The sequence below is a fragment of the Camellia sinensis genome, chromosome 12, assembly GCF_055761805.1.
Source record: "Camellia sinensis isolate YWXY chromosome 12, ASM5576180v1, whole genome shotgun sequence".
Lineage (NCBI taxonomy): Eukaryota > Viridiplantae > Streptophyta > Magnoliopsida > Ericales > Theaceae > Camellia > Camellia sinensis.
In genome coordinates, this window is record NC_138972.1 from 6,308,818 (window position 1) to 6,319,198 (window position 10,381).

Sequence of the window (10,381 nt, forward strand, 5' to 3'; positions counted from 1 at the left end):
CTGCCACTGTGCAGGAGAATCCGTATAGGTATTCGAATGTTCGTACCGTAATGCGCAAGAAATGGTACGGAAACCCCGTATTTACATATCTGCCACTGTGCAGCAGAATCCGTATAGGTGTTCGAGTGTTCGAACCGTAATGCGCAAGAAATGGTACGGAAACCCCGTATTTACATATCTGCCACTGTGCAGGAGAATCCGTATAGGTGTTCGAGTGTTCGAACCGTAATGCACAAGAAATGGTACGGAAACCCCGTATTTACATATCTGCCACTGTGCAGGAGAATCCGTACAGGTGTTCGAGTGTTCGAACCGTAATGCGCAAGAAATGGTACGGAAACCCCGTATTTACATATCTGCCACTGTGCAGGAGAATCCGTATAGGTGTTCGAGTGTTCGAACCGTAATGCGCAAGAAATGGTACGGAAACCCCGTATTTACATATCTGCCACTGTGCAGCAGAATCCGTATAGGTGTTCGAGTGTTCGGACCGTAATGCGCAAGAAATGGTACGGAAACCCCGTATTTACATATCTGCCACTGTGCAGGAGAATCCGTACAGGTGTTCGAGTGTTCGAACCGTAATGCGCAAGAAATGGTACGGAAACCCCGTATTTACATATCTGCCACTGTGCAGGAGAATCCGTATAGGTGTTCGAGTGTTCGAACCGTAATGCGCAAGAAATGGTACGGAAACCCCGTATTTACATATCTGCCACTGTGCAGCAGAATCCGTATAGGCGTTCGAGTGTTCGAACCGTAATGCGCAAGAAATGGTACGGAAACCCCGTATTTACATATCTGCCACTGTGCAGGAGAGTCCGTACAGGTGTTCGAGTGTTCGAACCGTAATGCGCAAGAAATGGTACGGAAACCCCGTATTTACATATCTGCCACTGTGCAGGAGAATCCGTATAGGTGTTCGAGTGTTCGAACCGTAATGCGCAAGAAATGGTACGGAAACCCCGTATTTACATATCTGCCACTGTGCTGGAGAATCCGTATAGGTGTTCGAGTGTTCGGACCGTAATGCGCAAGAAATGGTACGGAAACCCCGTATTTACATATCTGCCACTGTGCAGGAGAATCCGTATAGGTGTTCGAGTGTTCGAACCGTAATGCGCAAGAAATGGTACGGAAACCCCGTATTTACATATCTGCCACTGTGCAGCAGAATCCGTATAGGCGTTCGAGTGTTCGAACCGTAATGCGCAAGAAATGGTACGGAAACCCCGTATTTACATATCTGCCACTGTGCAGGAGAGTCCGTACAGGTGTTCGAGTGTTCGAACCGTAATGCGCAAGAAATGGTACGGAAACCCCGTATTTACATATCTGCCACTGTGCAGGAGAATCCGTATAGGTGTTCGAGTGTTCGAACCGTAATGCGCAAGAAATGGTACGGAAACCCCGTATTTACATATCTGCCACTGTGCTGGAGAATCCGTATAGGTGTTCGAGTGTTCGGACCGTAATGCGCAAGAAATGGTACGGAAACCCCGTATTTACATATCTGCCACTGTGCAGGAGAATCCGTATAGGTGTTCGAGTGTTCGAACCGTAATGCGCAAGAAATGGTACGGAAACCCCGTATTTACATATCTGCCACTGTGCTGCAGAATCCGTATAGGTGTTCGAGTGTTCGGACCGTAATGCGCAAGAAATGGTACGGAAACCCCGTATTTACATATCTGCCACTGTGCAGGAGAATCCGTATAGGTATTCGAATGTTCGTACCGTAATGCGCAAGAAATGGTACGGAAACCCCGTATTTACATATCTGCCACTGTGCAGCAGAATCCGTATAGGTGTTCGAGTGTTCGAACCGTAATGCGCAAGAAATGGTACGGAAACCCCGTATTTACATATCTGCCACTGTGCAGGAGAATCCGTATAGGTGTTCGAGTGTTCGAACCGTAATGCACAAGAAATGGTACGGAAACCCCGTATTTACATATCTGCCACTGTGCAGGAGAATCCGTACAGGTGTTCGAGTGTTCGAACCGTAATGCGCAAGAAATGGTACGGAAACCCCGTATTTACATATCTGCCACTGTGCAGGAGAATCCGTATAGGTGTTCGAGTGTTCGAACCGTAATGCGCAAGAAATGGTACGGAAACCCCGTATTTACATATCTGCCACTGTGCAGCAGAATCCGTATAGGTGTTCGAGTGTTCGGACCGTAATGCGCAAGAAATGGTACGGAAACCCCGTATTTACATATCTGCCACTGTGCAGGAGAATCCGTACAGGTGTTCGAGTGTTCGAACCGTAATGCGCAAGAAATGGTACGGAAACCCCGTATTTACATATCTGCCACTGTGCAGGAGAATCCGTATAGGTGTTCGAGTGTTCGAACCGTAATGCGCAAGAAATGGTACGGAAACCCCGTATTTACATATCTGCCACTGTGCAGCAGAATCCGTATAGGCGTTCGAGTGTTCGAACCGTAATGCGCAAGAAATGGTACGGAAACCCCGTATTTACATATCTGCCACTGTGCAGGAGAGTCCGTACAGGTGTTCGAGTGTTCGAACCGTAATGCGCAAGAAATGGTACGGAAACCCCGTATTTACATATCTGCCACTGTGCAGGAGAATCCGTATAGGTGTTCGAGTGTTCGAACCGTAATGCGCAAGAAATGGTACGGAAACCCCGTATTTACATATCTGCCACTGTGCTGGAGAATCCGTATAGGTGTTCGAGTGTTCGGACCGTAATGCGCAAGAAATGGTACGGAAACCCCGTATTTACATATCTGCCACTGTGCAGGAGAATCCGTATAGGTGTTCGAGTGTTCGAACCGTAATGCGCAAGAAATGGTACGGAAACCCCGTATTTACATATCTGCCACTGTGCTGCAGAATCCGTATAGGTGTTCGAGTGTTCGGACCGTAATGCGCAAGAAATGGTACGGAAACCCCGTATTTACATATCTGCCACTGTGCAGGAGAATCCGTATAGGTATTCGAATGTTCGTACCGTAATGCGCAAGAAATGGTACGGAAACCCCGTATTTACATATCTGCCACTGTGCAGGAGAATCCGTATAGGTGTTCGAGTGTTCGAACCGTAATGCGCAAGAAATGGTACGGAAACCCCGTATTTACATATCTGCCACTGTGCAGCAGAATCCGTATAGGTGTTCGAGTGTTCGGACCGTAATGCGCAAGAAATGGTACGGAAACCCCGTATTTACATATCTGCCACTGTGCAGGAGAATCCGTATAGGTGTTCGAGTGTTCGAACCGTAATGCGCAAGAAATGGTACGGAAACCCCGTATTTACATATCTGCCACTGTGCAGGAGAATCCGTATAGGTGTTCGAGTGTTCGAACCGTAATGCGCAAGAAATGGTACGGAAACCCCGTATTTACATATCTGCCACTGTGCAGCAGAATCCGTATAGGTGTTCGAGTGTTCGGACCGTAATGCGCAAGAAATGGTACGGAAACCCCGTATTTACATATCTGCCACTGTGCAGGAGAATCCGTATAGGTGTTCGAGTGTTCGAACCGTAATGCGCAAGAAATGGTACGGAAACCCCGTATTTACATATCTGCCACTGTGCAGTAGAATCCGTATAGGTGTTCGAGTGTTCGAACCGTAATGCGCAAGAAATGGTACGGAAACCCCGTATTTACATATCTGCCACTGTGCAGCAGAATCCGTATAGGTGTTCGAGTGTTCGAACCGTAATGCGCAAGAAATGGTACGGAAACCCCGTATTTACATATCTGCCACTGTGCAGGAGAATCCGTACAGGTGTTCGAGTGTTCGAACCGTAATGCGCAAGAAATGGTACGGAAACCCCGTATTTACATATCTGCCGCTGTGCAGGAGAATCCGTATAGGTGTTCGAGTGTTCGAACCGTAATGCGCAAGAAATGGTACGGAAACCCCGTATTTACATATCTGCCGCTGTGGAGGAGAATCCGTATAGGTGTTCGAGTGTTCGAACCGTAATGCGCAAGAAATGGTACGGAAACCCCGTATTTACATATCTGCCACTGTGCTGGAGAATCCGTATAGGTGTTCGAGTGTTCGGACCGTAATGCGCAAGAAATGGTACGGAAACCCCGTATTTACATATCTGCCACTGTGCAGCAGAATCCGTATAGGTGTTCGAGTGTTCGTACCGTAATGCGCAAGAAATGGTACGGAAACCCCGTATTTACATATCTGCCACTGTGCAGGAGAATCCGTATAGGTGTTCGAGTGTTCGGACCGTAATGCGCAAGAAATGGTACGGAAACCCCGTATTTACATATCTGCCACTGTGCAGGAGAATCCGTATAGGTGTTCGAGTGTTCGAACCGTAATGCGCAAGAAATGGTACGGAAACCCCGTATTTACATATCTGCCACTGTGCAGCAGAATCCGTATAGGTGTTCGAGTGTTCGGACCGTAATGCGCAAGAAATGGTACGGAAACCCCGTATTTACATATCTGCCACTGTGCAAGAGAATCCGTATAGGTATTCGAATGTTCGTACCGTAATGCGCAAGAAATGGTACGGAAACCCCGTATTTACATATCTGCCACTGTGCAGCAGAATCCGTATAGGTGTTCGAGTGTTCGAACCGTAATGCGCAAGAAATGGTACGGAAACCCCGTATTTACATATCTGTCACTGTGCAGGAGAATCCGTATAGGTGTTCGAGTGTTCGAACCGTAATGCGCAAGAAATGGTACGGAAACCCCGTATTTACATATCTACCACTGTGCAGGAGAATCCGTATAGGTGTTCGAGTGTTCGAACCGTAATGCGCAAGAAATGGTACGGAAACCCCGTATTTACATATCTGCCACTGTGCAGGAGAATCCGTACAGGTGTTCGAGTGTTCGAACCGTAATGCGCAAGAAATGGTACGGAAACCCCGTATTTACATATCTGCCGCTGTGCAGGAGAATCCGTATAGGTGTTCGAGTGTTCGAACCGTAATGCGCAAGAAATGGTACGGAAACCCCGTATTTACATATCTGCCACTGTGCTGGAGAATCCGTATAGGTGTTCGAGTGTTCGAACCGTAATGCGCAAGAAATGGTACGGAAACCCCGTATTTACATATCTGCCACTGTGCTGGAGAATCCGTATAGGTGTTCGAGTGTTCGAACCGTAATGCGCAAGAAATGGTACGGAAACCCCATATTTACATATCTGCCACTGTGCAGGAGAATCCGTATAGGTGTTCGAGTGTTCGCACCGTAATGCGCAAGAAATGGTACGAAAACCCCGTATTTACATATCTGCCACTGTGCAGCAGAATCCGTATAGGTGTTCGAGTGTTCGAACCGTAATGCGCAAGAAATGGTACGGAAACCCCGTATTTACATATCTGCCACCGTGCAGCAGAATCCGTATAGGTGTTCGAGTGTTCGGACCGTAATGCGCAAGAAATGGTACGGAAACCCCGTATTTACATATCTGCCACTGTGCAGGAGAATCCGTATAGGTATTCGAATGTTCGTACCGTAATGCGCAAGAAATGGTACGGAAACCCCGTATTTACATATCTGCCACTGTGCAGCAGAATCCGTATAGGTGTTCGAGTGTTCGAACCGTAATGCGCAAGAAATGGTACGGAAACCCCGTATTTACATATCTGTCACTGTGCAGGAGAATCCGTATAGGTGTTCGAGTGTTCGAACCGTAATGCGCAAGAAATGGTACGAAAACCCCGTATTTACATATCTACCACTGTGCTGGAGAATCCGTATAGGTGTTCGAGTGTTCGAACCGTAATGCGCAAGAAATGGTACGGAAACCCCGTATTTACATATCTGCCACTGTGCAGGAGAATCCGTATAGGTGTTCGAGTGTTCGAACCGTAATGCGCAAGAAATGGTACGGAAACCCCATATTTACATATCTGCCACTGTGCAGGAGAATCCGTATAGGTGTTCGAGTGTTCGCACCGTAATGCGCAAGAAATGGTACGGAAACCCCGTATTTACATATCTGCCACTGTGCAGCAGAATCCGTATAGGTGTTCGAGTGTTCGAACCGTAATGCGCAAGAAATGGTACGGAAACCCCGTATTTACATATCTGCCACTGTGCAGGAGAATCCGTATAGGTGTTCGAGTGTTCGAACCGTAATGCGCAAGAAATGGTACGGAAACCCCGTATTTACATATCTACCACTGTGCAGGAGAATCCGTATAGGTGTTCGAGTGTTCGAACCGTAATGCGCAAGAAATGGTACGGAAACCCCGTATTTACATATCTGCCACTGTGCAGGAGAATCCGTATAGGTGTTCGAGTGTTCGAACCGTAATGCACAAGAAATGGTACGGAAACCCCGTATTTACATATCTGCCACTGTGCAGGAGAATCCGTACAGGTGTTCGAGTGTTCGAACCGTAATGCGCAAGAAATGGTACGGAAACCCCGTATTTACATATCTGCCACTGTGCAGGAGAATCCGTATAGGTGTTCGAGTGTTCGAACCGTAATGCGCAAGAAATGGTACGGAAATCCCGTATTTACATATCTGCCACTGTGCAGCAGAATCCGTATAGGTGTTCGAGTGTTCGGACCGTAATGCGCAAGAAATGGTACGGAAACCCCGTATTTACATATCTGCCACTGTGCAGGAGAATCCGTACAGGTGTTCGAGTGTTCGAACCGTAATGCGCAAGAAATGGTACGGAAACCCCGTATTTACATATCTGCCACTGTGCAGGAGAATCCGTATAGGTGTTCGAGTGTTCGAACCGTAATGCGCAAGAAATGGTACGGAAACCCCGTATTTACATATCTGCCACTGTGCAGCAGAATCCGTATAGGCGTTCGAGTGTTCGAACCGTAATGCGCAAGAAATGGTACGGAAACCCCGTATTTACATATCTGCCACTGTGCAGGAGAGTCCGTACAGGTGTTCGAGTGTTCGAACCGTAATGCGCAAGAAATGGTACGGAAACCCCGTATTTACATATCTGCCACTGTGCAGGAGAATCCGTATAGGTGTTCGAGTGTTCGAACCGTAATGCGCAAGAAATGGTACGGAAACCCCGTATTTACATATCTGCCACTGTGCTGGAGAATCCGTATAGGTGTTCGAGTGTTCGGACCGTAATGCGCAAGAAATGGTACGGAAACCCCGTATTTACATATCTGCCACTGTGCAGGAGAATCCGTATAGGTGTTCGAGTGTTCGAACCGTAATGCGCAAGAAATGGTACGGAAACCCCGTATTTACATATCTGCCACTGTGCTGCAGAATCCGTATAGGTGTTCGAGTGTTCGGACCGTAATGCGCAAGAAATGGTACGGAAACCCCGTATTTACATATCTGCCACTGTGCAGGAGAATCCGTATAGGTATTCGAATGTTCGTACCGTAATGCGCAAGAAATGGTACGGAAACCCCGTATTTACATATCTGCCACTGTGCAGCAGAATCCGTATAGGTGTTCGAGTGTTCGAACCGTAATGCGCAAGAAATGGTACGGAAACCCCGTATTTACATATCTGCCACTGTGCAGGAGAATCCGTATAGGTGTTCGAGTGTTCGAACCGTAATGCACAAGAAATGGTACGGAAACCCCGTATTTACATATCTGCCACTGTGCAGGAGAATCCGTACAGGTGTTCGAGTGTTCGAACCGTAATGCGCAAGAAATGGTACGGAAACCCCGTATTTACATATCTGCCACTGTGCAGGAGAATCCGTATAGGTGTTCGAGTGTTCGAACCGTAATGCGCAAGAAATGGTACGGAAACCCCGTATTTACATATCTGCCACTGTGCAGCAGAATCCGTATAGGTGTTCGAGTGTTCGGACCGTAATGCGCAAGAAATGGTACGGAAACCCCGTATTTACATATCTGCCACTGTGCAGGAGAATCCGTACAGGTGTTCGAGTGTTCGAACCGTAATGCGCAAGAAATGGTACGGAAACCCCGTATTTACATATCTGCCACTGTGCAGGAGAATCCGTATAGGTGTTCGAGTGTTCGAACCGTAATGCGCAAGAAATGGTACGGAAACCCCGTATTTACATATCTGCCACTGTGCAGCAGAATCCGTATAGGCGTTCGAGTGTTCGAACCGTAATGCGCAAGAAATGGTACGGAAACCCCGTATTTACATATCTGCCACTGTGCAGGAGAGTCCGTACAGGTGTTCGAGTGTTCGAACCGTAATGCGCAAGAAATGGTACGGAAACCCCGTATTTACATATCTGCCACTGTGCAGGAGAATCCGTATAGGTGTTCGAGTGTTCGAACCGTAATGCGCAAGAAATGGTACGGAAACCCCGTATTTACATATCTGCCACTGTGCTGGAGAATCCGTATAGGTGTTCGAGTGTTCGGACCGTAATGCGCAAGAAATGGTACGGAAACCCCGTATTTACATATCTGCCACTGTGCAGGAGAATCCGTATAGGTGTTCGAGTGTTCGAACCGTAATGCGCAAGAAATGGTACGGAAACCCCGTATTTACATATCTGCCACTGTGCAGCAGAATCCGTATAGGCGTTCGAGTGTTCGAACCGTAATGCGCAAGAAATGGTACGGAAACCCCGTATTTACATATCTGCCACTGTGCAGGAGAGTCCGTACAGGTGTTCGAGTGTTCGAACCGTAATGCGCAAGAAATGGTACGGAAACCCCGTATTTACATATCTGCCACTGTGCAGGAGAATCCGTATAGGTGTTCGAGTGTTCGAACCGTAATGCGCAAGAAATGGTACGGAAACCCCGTATTTACATATCTGCCACTGTGCTGGAGAATCCGTATAGGTGTTCGAGTGTTCGGACCGTAATGCGCAAGAAATGGTACGGAAACCCCGTATTTACATATCTGCCACTGTGCAGGAGAATCCGTATAGGTGTTCGAGTGTTCGAACCGTAATGCGCAAGAAATGGTACGGAAACCCCGTATTTACATATCTGCCACTGTGCTGCAGAATCCGTATAGGTGTTCGAGTGTTCGGACCGTAATGCGCAAGAAATGGTACGGAAACCCCGTATTTACATATCTGCCACTGTGCAGGAGAATCCGTATAGGTATTCGAATGTTCGTACCGTAATGCGCAAGAAATGGTACGGAAACCCCGTATTTACATATCTGCCACTGTGCAGCAGAATCCGTATAGGTGTTCGAGTGTTCGAACCGTAATGCGCAAGAAATGGTACGGAAACCCCGTATTTACATATCTGCCACTGTGCAGGAGAATCCGTATAGGTGTTCGAGTGTTCGAACCGTAATGCACAAGAAATGGTACGGAAACCCCGTATTTACATATCTGCCACTGTGCAGGAGAATCCGTACAGGTGTTCGAGTGTTCGAACCGTAATGCGCAAGAAATGGTACGGAAACCCCGTATTTACATATCTGCCACTGTGCAGGAGAATCCGTATAGGTGTTCGAGTGTTCGAACCGTAATGCGCAAGAAATGGTACGGAAACCCCGTATTTACATATCTGCCACTGTGCAGCAGAATCCGTATAGGTGTTCGAGTGTTCGGACCGTAATGCGCAAGAAATGGTACGGAAACCCCGTATTTACATATCTGCCACTGTGCAGGAGAATCCGTACAGGTGTTCGAGTGTTCGAACCGTAATGCGCAAGAAATGGTACGGAAACCCCGTATTTACATATCTGCCACTGTGCAGGAGAATCCGTATAGGTGTTCGAGTGTTCGAACCGTAATGCGCAAGAAATGGTACGGAAACCCCGTATTTACATATCTGCCACTGTGCAGCAGAATCCGTATAGGCGTTCGAGTGTTCGAACCGTAATGCGCAAGAAATGGTACGGAAACCCCGTATTTACATATCTGCCACTGTGCAGGAGAGTCCGTACAGGTGTTCGAGTGTTCGAACCGTAATGCGCAAGAAATGGTACGGAAACCCCGTATTTACATATCTGCCACTGTGCAGGAGAATCCGTATAGGTGTTCGAGTGTTCGAACCGTAATGCGCAAGAAATGGTACGGAAACCCCGTATTTACATATCTGCCACTGTGCTGGAGAATCCGTATAGGTGTTCGAGTGTTCGGACCGTAATGCGCAAGAAATGGTACGGAAACCCCGTATTTACATATCTGCCACTGTGCAGGAGAATCCGTATAGGTGTTCGAGTGTTCGAACCGTAATGCGCAAGAAATGGTACGGAAACCCCGTATTTACATATCTGCCACTGTGCAGCAGAATCCGTATAGGCGTTCGAGTGTTCGAACCGTAATGCGCAAGAAATGGTACGGAAACCCCGTATTTACATATCTGCCACTGTGCAGGAGAGTCCGTACAGGTGTTCGAGTGTTCGAACCGTAATGCGCAAGAAATGGTACGGAAACCCCGTATTTACATATCTGCCACTGTGCAGGAGAATCCGTATAGGTGTTCGAGTGTTCGAACCGTAATGCGCA